This window comes from Cygnus olor, chromosome 6 (genome assembly GCF_009769625.2).
Source record: "Cygnus olor isolate bCygOlo1 chromosome 6, bCygOlo1.pri.v2, whole genome shotgun sequence".
Lineage (NCBI taxonomy): Eukaryota > Metazoa > Chordata > Aves > Anseriformes > Anatidae > Cygnus > Cygnus olor.
In genome coordinates, this window is record NC_049174.1 from 9,943,993 (window position 1) to 9,956,596 (window position 12,604).

Sequence of the window (12,604 nt, forward strand, 5' to 3'; positions counted from 1 at the left end):
TGGTAGTTACTGCTCCCTCCAACGACTCATCTCAGCACAAATCCTCTAGAGTATAAACTGCTGAAAATGTCCCAGGTATTTGGAATCTTTGCATACAGAAGTAATTTTTTCCCCCACGATTTTCCAAATTTAAGTCTTTTTATCCAGAATTTTAAGGGAATGGTGGTTGGTCTTTTGGATGACTAGCTATGAAATGGTTTACACTTTAAAACTGGAAACCCATAGTCTTAGCACTAAGAGGGCAGTGGGACCAATGGAACCACAGAAGAAATGCTATGTGAAAGTGCACTGTCTCCGAACAGGAAACCTCAGATATTCTTAAACTTCGGTGTCTAACAGTAGAATTAATAAACAAAATAAAACAAAACCAAAAATGAAATACCCTGAATATTCTTATTGCAGCCAGGCACACAGAAAAAAAAACACGTGCCTTCCTTAAAACCTGCCACTACAGCAGTATTACAATTTTACGGCAGATTCCAAGATGCTTCCACAGGGAAGGAAGTTATTCAAATTTATGTTATACACCAACGTTATAATGAAATCAACTGAGAACACAGAATCCAATTCTCTTCTGCCATTCCCTAAACACAGGGATGTAACTCAGCAGAAGAGGTAATTATACCATAGTGGTTACCTGGTGCTGAGGCTGATCAGCTACTGCTCCACCTAGAGTCAAAGGAAAGAGAGAATCTAAGATCTGACTTGGAGCAAAAAACTTGCTAAAACTTGAGGAACCTGCAACACGGAAGTTTCCAAGCTCTCAGCACACAGGCTACTATAACAAAAATTAAAAACCCTTACTAAGAAAATCATTCAAATGCTTACAGGTGAGTCCTACAGTTCACTGTAGTACCAGCAGCACAGGCTGCCACCCACAACGAATGGCTACTGAATTCCTCCAAGGAACCTCATCGCTAAAGACACAGTAAATCAGAACAAGCTTAGTGCTTATTGTTAGTGTGTTTTAATTTCTAATGACTGGTCCAGCAATTCAACCTAAAGATTTTGACCTTACCCACTAACTGGGTAATGCACAAGTTCCTCCGATATTGAGCAAATAATTTCAAGGTAGGTTTTCACAACTCCCCAGCTTGCAGCTGCAACTTTTTGTTGTTGTTGTTGTTCGTTTGTAGGCTATGTATTTTCCAGCACAGAATGGACAAAGACTCCTCAGGATGTCCTGAGTACAGGAACCTACTAGTCTTTCTCACGAGCACTATGTGATGGAGAAGAGAGGAACACACTGCAATGTGTGGACTAGAGACTGGAGAGCCATCAAGTGGCACATCGCACTCATCCACCTAACAAGGAGCTTTCTTATTCTTAGAAAGGCAAAAAGATGACCATGGAAGAGCAGCCACCCTCGTGTCTAAAGAATTTGAATGGAAAGCTGAAAAAACAGCCCTGCTGCAGTATCCAGATGGAGCAACAGGCACACTGCTATGGCAAAGTAAAGGAACACCTGCCTGCACAATGGATAGAAGATACTCCAGACTGCCAACAGGTGAGCCATAAGACAACATGGTACTCATACTTACAGGTCAAAAATGTTTAGCAAAGTAGGAGACTTCTTAAGGACTCCTTCCATTGACAAATTTGTGAAAGGGACACTCCTTTGGAAGCCATAGTTTCTGATTATTTCTAAAATTCGACTTGGTAAATTCAATAGCACATTTCATACTCTCTAGTTATCTACATATATTTTCTACAAAGCTGAAAATTCAAGTGTATTACAAAATGCGGACAGTTACATATTTAAAGGACTGGCACATCTCTTTCTCCAGACTCAGTTTATCACTCTGAACGAAGGCACACCACCTAACAAGTGACAACATTTTTCTGCCGTACTGTATACAGAGCTCCGTTGCCTTCTGAGGTTTGTTCCATTTCCTCTGCACTGCTAAAAAAAAAAAAAGCCCTTAATAATCTCAAGTAGTTGGTTTATTAACCCCTTGGCATTGGCAGTTGTGGTTTCCCTGACACCATCGTCAGTGCTGATGTGAAATGCGCTGCGATGCAAATCATTATCTTAGTGTCGGAGAAAGCAGACAGCTGATGCCAAGGGGTCTAAGTCAGGAGTACAGGAGCCAGCAGCGAACAGCTCCGTTTGAACTCCTACCTCTCGCCGGAGCTCAACATCAGGCACTGTGCTCTAACTGCACTGGACACAAATGAAGTTAACATCTACACAAATCAGCGTGGTGAAGCACGGCTACCTAGGCTAAAATTAAAACGAAAAAAACAAGCTTGGGAAACTGATTCAGTGCAAGCAAACATTGCAGTGTGGCACAGTTAATTTGGAAAACGCTCTGAGAGCAGAAATGTTCGTGGCTGTACGGTCAGGCATGAAAAAGAAGCAACAAAACATTTTTTTTTTTTTTCCACTGAAGAAACAAACCCAGCATCGGAGGGTAAGGAAATCAAAAAGGGATTCATTGTGCAGACATTGCAACTTCCAGGTAGCCGATAGGGCTCTCGTTATAGCAGCGCTTCGTTCCCTGAACCCTGAAATCCTCTTTACCATATTTTAGATAAAGTAGGGCTTTGTGGGGGGAGGGGGGTCCATGGGAGAAAGCCATGAAAAGCTTAAAAACCAATTTTAACTTTCTATCCTGATACTATTGTGTTTCCATAGAAACATCAGGAAGACCACTTAAGAGCAGCTTTTTTTTGTAGCCATGTTTGGCACCATACCCCTCCCCTGGACAACCTATTATTTCACAAATGGATGCTTTTTGCAGCTTGTTCTGTGCAGGCTCCGATGAAGGGGGGAAGAAAAAGAATACTGGATCTTTAACCAGTTCCCTTGTGACACCCTCCCTTTTTTGTTGGTAATATTTCTGTCATTCTGCCAGGGTATATGGTACAAAGGGTTACACTTTAATTGAGCTGTCAGCATCTCCAACAATCCTATAAAACTCCGATTATGCACGGCAGGGTTAGTGACACACTTGTTATTGTGGATGCCCTATTTGCTAAACCCGAGCCCCCCCCTCACAGGTCACATAACCCACGCGACCTTCCTGTCATTAGCCGCGTCTATTCCTACCTCACTGCTGTGAAAATCACACAAGCGAAGGCTTCAAAGCCCTTGCCAGGACTGAATTCGACCAGGAGCTAATCACCCACAAATCCAGCTCAAATGGCAATAATTGGCTAAACTGCTCACCTCTCCAGAGCTCAGCAGTAATTTGGGATAATAAAGAAAAGAATTATTCAGCTAACTGCCCTGAAATGTATGCTTTGTGACCGACACACTTCACATTTTAATAATGATGGACACAAAATCCAATTTAATACAGCATCTACTGAATAACAAAACCAAGAACACCGTCAGGAAAAAAGTGGAGGTTTTTTATTTTTATTTTAAACTGTATTCCATCTTTTTGTGCAGCAAGAACTCGCACTTCATATTGTGAAATTTTGGGACCAAAAAGGTCTTCACGAACAGCCCTGAGAAACTGCACTACAATGCATTGTTTTGTTGTTGTTGTGTGGTGTTTAAGTCAAAAGGATTGTCCTGCATTAAAAAAAATATAATAATTTTGCTGGACAGTTTTACCTTTGGCCCTTAATCCTTGTGGGGGTAAGATAAGGAAAATCTTTTTTGTTTGACAGTAGAAGGGTACCTTTTTCATTCTCCTTAACAATATTTCCTGTTTTACACCTTGTCCTCTGGTCACAAGATCCTTGGTACCAGTGACCGTCCTGTATCTGCTTGGTAGTGACACTCTTTGGGTTGCTTCACAATGTGACCACACAATGTGACCACAATGTGACTCACTGAGATGGTTCCAGGGTACAAAGATACTCCACCACTCTTCCTTCCACCCACCCCATTTTTTCCCCCCTCAAATCTCTCCCAAGACCAAGGACAAAATATATACGTACGTGCATGTATGTGTGTATACATACACACACTGTACTCAGAGGAACAGGAATGAAGATGACAACTTCAGAGATACAGCTAATATATGTTAGGCACCCAGTGTCCTCTCATCATTACAGAAGACAAAACAATAAGGAACCCACTGAGAAAACATTCCTTCAGCCCTTTAGCTGACTCACCTTACCTGCTAAGGGAAATGGTACATAACTGAATTAGCCTCTTCCAGAGGCAGCTGCTTCAGTGACGGAAAAGTTTTAAAACACACCCATAATTCCAGAAGGACTTGAGGAGTGTTTCGCTCCACACCAGGCACGTTCCCATGCTGGCCTCACAAAATGGTATGTATGGCTGGATTTTTTAGGGGAGGCTTGTCAATGTCCCTGCATGATAGCTGTCAGAAACGATCCAGAATCCAATAGGCAGCAGTTCTGCTTGCTTTGGAGATGGATCACAAGTGCTACGTGTGTCTCAAGAAATTACTGGAGAAATACTTCATACTTCATTTGAGGCATGTACATACCTGCAGAGATTTAGAAGTTAGTAACGGGCAAGTCAGAAAGACCAGTCACATGAGCAGACACACCAACAGGCCTGGGTAACAGGGTTACCCATTGGAATGGTCCAGTTAGACACAATGTCATTGGGTTTAAACTGGATCCTACTTCCTAAAGTTCATAAAACCATGTTTAATGTTCTGAAAAAAAAAAAGCTGCAAAAAATGGGAAAATCCATTTACTCATAACTGTATTTCTTGTATAATCTGGATCATTTGAAGCATGACCTACAACAGGGATCACTTCAGACAGGATATTTCGATATAATCATAACAGACACAAACTTTTTTTTTCCTTAGAATGGACTCTGGTCCAGGTTTTCATATTTTGTGAAAAGAGGAAAAAAAATAAAGACTATCATACTCCATGTTGAGATAGTGTCTGAGCTGCTTACATGGATACCATCATGCTGCTCCAAGAGGACATGTGAAGAAGAATGAAGGAAGCGTCTTGCAACAACTAAAATACATGCACTATATACCACAAGGAACACAGACCATTCTAGACAAAATGAACTACCAGGTATAGCTGACGTTCATGTGAATGTCTTGAAGCACTTGTGCTCTCAATTTCATCTTAAGCAAGAGGAAAAATCTAGGTAGGACATTCCAAGATGAAGGATGCAATGGTATAATGAGACTGCTACAGCCACATCTGTTCACTTTTTGCTCAACATTTGAGTAGACTTTGAGCTAAGACTATTCTAAAAGCAAACTTCATAAAAAATACTGATTTACACAAAACATAGTCATCACAACATGTTTGCTATAAAATAACAGAAACAGGGTTTTATGGCAAGACTTATCCCAGCGCGTCAGAGATCAGCTGTTGTAAACGACTTGTGAAATCCTTCTCTCATTCCAAAATGACACAGTCCAGTTTCTGCTCAGCAATATTTCAATAGCACTAAGGATTTTGAACACAGCCTCCTCCTGTATTTGATTTTTCTCCCTAGCAGAATACCCTTTCAAAATAGTACAGATGATACAGGTACAGATATATTAGCTACTAGCAGCATCACAGCTTTGTCTTTCTAAATAATCCTTTTCAGAACAGTCACAATTGTCTTTTTTTCTTTCAAGTAAATGACTTCTGATTGTGCTGACGAATCAATCTGCACTGTATCATCTGAAAACAAAATCATTCGGTCTTCAGCTTGGTATTTCTAAAGAGGTGTAGATATTCACCCCCAAATCTTCTAGCACTAGTTACAGGCCATTACTTGCATTACACTGCTGAGCGCATTGAAAGAAGAAATGTATTTTAATGTGTGTAAGATTTCCCTCAAAACAAATGAACAACCCCACCCTAGATGACTTTTGCAGATAAACAGGTACATGAAGCCTCTAGGAGAAGAGGGGAAACAAATTTATACCTTTTGTCAAAGGCCAACTCAACGTGTAGCAGAGAAGAAAAACTTTCTTGGTTCCCAGAAGCCCAAGAGACAATCCACAGCATCAGCAAGGGCAGCAAAGGAGGCACGTACGTCTCTTCACAACGAGCTTGTAATTAACATTTCTGAAGCTTCTTCTCTTGCCCAATCAATTTATACTACACGGCTGTTCCATATCAAGGTACTTCCGCATCTACAAGTACTTCCTGAACCCCAAGGAGAACCTATCCAAGGCCATTTCCAGTGACTTAAGGTAACAACCTAAAGGCAACTTCCAAATACAGGTTTATTACACCGTGTTCTTAAATCGTTACTGCAAAGGGGCTAAGCCACTTCTGTCCTTAAAAGAAGTAATCCAGCGTAACTGCGATAGATAGGTGTTAACAGAAATTACAGTAACAAAACGTGAAAGACTGCCAGTGTCGATCATTCAAGGAAAGTTTTCTGAGAAATTATAAATCAATGCTTTTGACAAGTATATGATTAGAATTCCTCTAGTACATGGAGTTAATACCTGAAAGAGCCCAAAGTGTATTTAGTATGCCTCAAACTGGTAACTGAGAAAAAAAAAGTTATTTCACCTGGGCCTGATTTGCCTTATATACAACATACACTCCTCCTTTCCCCCATCTACCAAGTTTATTGCGTCAGAAAGTTAAAAAATAAATAAATATTGTTTTAATGTTAAAACCACTCCAGATACAATATTTCCTATGTACTGTATGTCATGCCTTATTTGCTTTAACAGATACTAAACTTCAGTCAACAATTATCTCCTGACACTGTTTTTTAAGCCAAAAAGATTCAGCTGATAAGCTAAAGTGTGACTTAGATTTATTATATTGATGCTAATTCAATGGTACCAGTTTGTTTCTCTATGGGAAGTATCCACTCTTCAGAATGATAAGGTCACTTAATTTCAGCTGAACTGAAATTCAGATTTGAGCCACATAGCACATATTTTAGTCAAAAAAATGCTGTAAGTACATGTTTAAAACACCATTTAAGCCATTAATCATTTTTAATTTATCATATAAAACCATTCCCAAAAATAACCATTTAAGTGAATATTTAAATGGTCTTTTGCATATAGTACCTGCTCTATTTATACTGGTGAGAAAACAGTGCACCAGAAGACAGATGTATCTGAAGCCACTTGCCAGGTTTCTAAATGAGCCCATCAGCTCTTTGCCTGGGTTACCTGCAGTGTTTTGGGGCTACTGCTTCCACCCTGAGCACAGGAGGCAACACCTCTCTTCCTGCATTGAATGCAGGACATTCTTACTGGCAGCAAGGGAAAACAGGTGACAACAGAAGACCTCCATCCTTCCTCTCTGCACACACAGAAGGATGTTTCAGCACACTTCAGGCTTCCATCACACGGATATTGCCTGCCTGTAAACCCAGCTCTTATCTTGTGTTTCACGAGGTGTTTCCATGTAGGAGAAGCCTCAAGAATCAGGAAGCAAATGATACAATTTTGTTCCACTGACTCATACCCAAAGGATGTCAGAAAAGGCACGTTGTGTGAAACTAGCTAGAGCATCCTTGTGCATGCGCTCACTGTACAAAGGAGTACAATTAGCAGAAGATATTCTTGATTGCTGTTGTAACAAAGGTGGCAGTGACTAAATTATCTTGGAAATTTCTATGCCCTTGAGTGAGTTGGCATGCAAGAAGGCTGAATCACACAGGAGGCAATGTGTGATACTCCATAAAGAGCATCCTGTTAGTAAAAGCACAAGGTCTGCTGGAGACATTTCTGGTACCCTCAGGCTTTTCATATGAAGCCTTAAAGTTGACGAGAACTCTTATTCTGTGTTACAGCTTGCATATAAAGAACTGCTTTGTCATACCTCAGGTATTTAATACAATGGTCACTCAGCACTTCAATACTCTACAATACTCAGCAGTAGCAGGAGGTACAAGGCTATTAGCATGTGCTATACACTGCTAAGAATGAGGATTTATGTCTGAAGGACTCAGTCCTGGATTTTCTGAAGTAGAAAACCAAAAGATATTTCCAGAAACAATATTCACTCAGAAAAAAAAAGTGAGGATGCACACAGCATCGTTTTCCTGTAAGACCAGTCTTCAAACACATGTTGATCACTCTATTTTAAGCATGTATGCATCATCATTAATATTTTAGTTTAACAGGCAACTGAGAAATTGAAGAACTCCGAACAACTGAATTGCTCTCCTTCATAGGTTATTACTGTTTTATGAAAGAGTTTCTAAAAACCAGCTAGCTTGCAGGTGATAGAGAAGAACACTATGTTCACAAAAGGTAATTTATAAAGATCGCTTATGGATTTCTGTGTGCAGTTACTGGACTGTAGACTAGGTATGTTATAACATGTTGGAGATGATATCCCTCAAAAAAATGTAATGTATTATTTAGTTAAGTAATCGGCCACAGACAAGATGAAGTACTAATTTTTAACCACCTTTTCCAACTTCCCATAAAGAATGTGTTTGTAAAGAAAAAAAAAAGTATAAATAAAAATGTGAGGTATCCAGAGTGCGGCTAATGGGATTTGACGCTGGCTTTAATTTTAATGAAGAAAGTTGCCAGTAGCAACAAAACTGTCAGCAGCAGCCAAGCACCATTAATAAAGACCCAGACAACATTAGTGGCAAGGCAACAGTACAAAAGGTTCCCCCCGGTTCATGCTGTGCTAAATTGGCTGCCCAATTTTTCTTAAGTGTCCATACTATTTAGAAGACAATTTATTAATTTTTGTCATCCATTGTCAGTTGACAGGCCATCATTTTGCATCCCGAATTTTAGATGAAAACTAATTGAAAAGACTGGCAGTATTTATGAGGGGTATTATTTGTCAATTATGGCTGCTGCTGATACTTGGTGCTACCAACTTTAGTATCCCATGCTTGGGTGTGTCAGTTGGACTTTGTCCCCCTAGCTTCGATGTTAGTCCTACAAAAGTGACAAAAAGGAGTGATCAAATCGATTTAGAAAACTCGTTAAGGAAGAGGGATCTATCAATCCCCTCAATGCATGCTCTGAAGCCACCAGTGGGGTAGAAAGCACCAGTGTCACCCAGGAAACCACGGCTTTCTCTCAAAGATACCTGCCAGGAAAAAATAGTCCCTTTGTCTCCTACGAACAGAATGTTTTTGCAAATATGGCATAATTTAAATTACCCTTGCAACTTTATCTGGCCTGCCTGATGCAAGAGCAGAAAGTTTTCATAAACTGCTTCTTTCAAAGTCTGAATGCCTCAAAGGCACTCAGAAAAATTCTTAACTGCAAAGTGGCAAACCTTAGATCCAGGCATTCCAACTTCTGCCTTACTACCTCACGTTTGCTATTAAACAAACAAAAAAAAAATTAAAGAAAACTTTCAATGTTTGAAAACTTCCATCATCGTCTCTAGCATCCTCCAGGAGGACACCTATTGAAACAGTACTATAATTTGAGTGTTTAAAAAGGAAAACAAAAATATACAGTAAGGATTTTGCGGTGTGTTCTAGAGATTTAGATAACAATTGTACTCCAGATGAGCAGAAACCTGAGTGCTACATGTGACACAGTATATATCCTTCAGTACAACAGGATTGCTCACACTGTGGAACTGTTACTGTCGTATTAGCCGTTAGCAGTATCGGTACTGGCTCAATTTCAGAGAGGTGTTTGCTTGCTTTCATGACCGTTTTGCCCAGTCTTGCAGAAACATTGTCCTGCCCTCCAAACACTGTACCTGGATGTAGCACAGAAAACTTAAAACAACGATAGACTTATCAACAATTAGCGAAAAAACAAAACAGGAAAATACTAGCTTTGAAAACAGCAAAGCCAAAAACAGTTGCACCATCCATCCTGAGGCCTTATTTTCTCTGCTTTCAATGCAGTTTTTCTTTCAAATTCCCACTGTCTTTTGAAGCTTCATTGAAGTGTATCACAATAGTCCTGTGCAGTAACAACAAATGACACACGGATGCACGGCAGATGTAAGGATTCTAGATGCACATGGGACCAAACCATGTCTAAGTGCAGTTTCAATTTTGCAGTGAGGGTATTCGCTAGGTGCCACATCACCAGGACGAGATGACTTAAGGTAAGGGTAGCATGAAAAGTTTCAACTGGTACTTCTCACTGCTCCTGCAAAATAATGAAGTTACCATTGCCTTGACACTAGAACCAAGAATTTTATTCATTTGGCCAAAGGCTGTCCACGGTTTATGGCCGAGTCAACAGGATTAAGCTACTTCTCCGTTGCAGTTCTCTGCTTTAAATACATCATCCATGGGATCTTCCTGTAGACAATTTTCTGAAGTTTAAAAGGCTACATGCACAGTTTTTATTATGTCTTTCTCCATAGTTCTCTAGCATAAATGAGAGAATCTCAGTATTGATTTAAAGCACAGACCTTCTTTAACACATCCTGTAACACACTCCACTTGTTTGTGAAGTTTTGAACAATGTTTGAAGATGAGAGCTAGAACCTCAAACATTTCTTGCGGAACAAAAGCACGTCATTTTCCTTTGCCAGCAGCTGAGAAGCCTCAAATTGAGTTGCTCTACTATACATAGTTTTCTCTGATAGCATAGCAAAAGGGATATTAGAAAAGAAAACATTGGATGGACCTTTGAGCAACCTGATCTAGTGACTGATATCCCTGCCCAAGGCTGGGGGTTTGGACTGGATGACCTTTAAATGTCCCACCCGACCCCAAACTATCCTACACTTGTGTCCTATTCAAAACAAAACTTCCAACAATAAATGGCATATTAATGTAGTATTATTAGTTATATATAATTTTTAGTTTGTTATACGTATTTATACACTTTTGATAACAAAAAAGTCGAGTGAAAGAAACAATTAAGAATATTCTTTCAAAAAAAAAGCAACCACGTAAGCACTAGCTCAACCCACACCAAATCACTGCTGTTAATCCACACCTGTTCTCCAGAAGACACTGCCTGTCAGCTTTGCTTTAAAAATATTGTTCAGGGATAATATTTTCAAACATCTTACATTTCAGACTCAAATTTAAAGCAAAAGGTGTCCCCCTGCCCATCCTCATTCTGCTTCCTAGAATTAAGTGTTAAAAAAAATTAAAACACAGTTATCCTTTTGCATGAGACAACATAATACAAAGCTGATATTCATTTGAAGTACAGATTCTCAACCTGGAAAAAAAATTCGATACAGGTCTTATATTATACAAATGATCATTATGTTATTTTCTTCTACTGTATTCACACTTGGCCTTTCTCAAATATAAAACAACTAACTGCCTCTTCTGAGGATGGGAAGGCTCTTTGCAGCCTTCAGTTCACTTCCAACTGCTAGATCCAAACCCACCCGTTCTGGCCCATCACTAGGAGCTGCATGGAGGAAAATCCATGCATGCTGTAAAAAGTTCCCCTGGCCATATTAAAAGAAGGCAGAAAGATCGTTCATCACCAACAGAAAGATTAGTGGATGTCAGTTTTTTGGACTCATGTATGAAGACTTCTGTTCAGGCTTATTTGGGCATCTACATTTTCCTTGCACCTCTGCATTACTGGAGAGCAACAGCAAACTGTCTCCACGCAGCCCATCCGAATGGCAGCAGTATTCCACCAGAGACGAGCAGAACCTCTCATGCAGCGGGACTCTACATACTGGATCACTAATTTGCATTCTTCTTTGAAGTGATCTTCCAGTAATCTTTTCTTCCTATTTTAACTGACCTGACTGCAGCTCTATTCACTGGAATACAAACATATGTCACTACCATTCCAGAACTGCCAACGTCAGCAATGTTTAAAACGTGACTTTGCACATTAGATTATCCGAGTACCACCTAGATTTACACAATCAGAACCATGCGTGTTGGAAAGACCTCTGCAGGTCATCCAGTCCAGACCTCTGCTCAGCACCTTGTCCAGCTGAGTCCCAAGCATCTCCAAGGATGGGATAGTTGAACAACATCATGGTGGAAAGTAACATTTCTGTGAATCGAGTTGGAATTTCCCCTGCCACAACCCATGCCAAAACATCATTCACAGAATTGTTTCCTTTCCATTCAGTCAGTTAGCAGCAGTGAGGTATGTGAAATTTTGCTTTCCTTTATTTGGATTAAGTACACGTTTTGCATAAGCGAAGAGCCTAACAAACCACAAGGATTACAGTACAGCAGCTGCAGTGCCGTAAGACTCGCTATGGCAACTGCTAAGCTATTATTCTACAACGGAACAGGTTTGTTCTGACATCAGTAATATCTTTTATGTACTTACACTGTCATCTTCAATGTAGGTTAACTAATATATTACTGATTTAACTTTCAGAAAGATCCTAGAGGGGTATACATATGCCCAGGGAAACTTGTGGTGCTCAAGTCCACAAAGAATTGAAGTCAAACTAAAAACACACATTGCCACTGAAATGAGAAGGATAAAGGGAAGCTTTGCCAGTCTACTTGAAAATTAAGGTGACCACAGGTGAAGAATGCTTTATACAGTTTCAAAAAAGATCCAACCTTATCTTACATCAAGAGACTTAGCTACATTTTCTAGTGCTCCCACTCAGATTAAGAAGAAATCGTGCTCATTCGAAGCCTGAAATCAATATTATAAGACAGAGGAGTCTTCATCTCTAATTCAAAAACTCCAGATGAAGAGAAAACCCACAGACTTGTTTCTGAAATTTCTTCTCCAGCAGGTAAACCCGTCTCAAAAAAACAGCTCAATGCCACAACCTACTGTAAACACAGCAAGAAAGCTTCTTTTCTCCAATACATCCGTAAAAGTAC

The 12,604-nt window shown here is 39.9% G+C and overlaps 1 protein-coding gene across 16 annotated transcripts in view; it reads right to left on the bottom strand.

Annotated features, from left to right (window-relative positions):
• The window catches only part of AGAP1 (ArfGAP with GTPase domain, ankyrin repeat and PH domain 1), a 372,200-nt gene that overhangs the window by 154,338 nt on the left and 205,258 nt on the right, over positions 1–12,604 (bottom strand). The window lies entirely within an intron of this gene.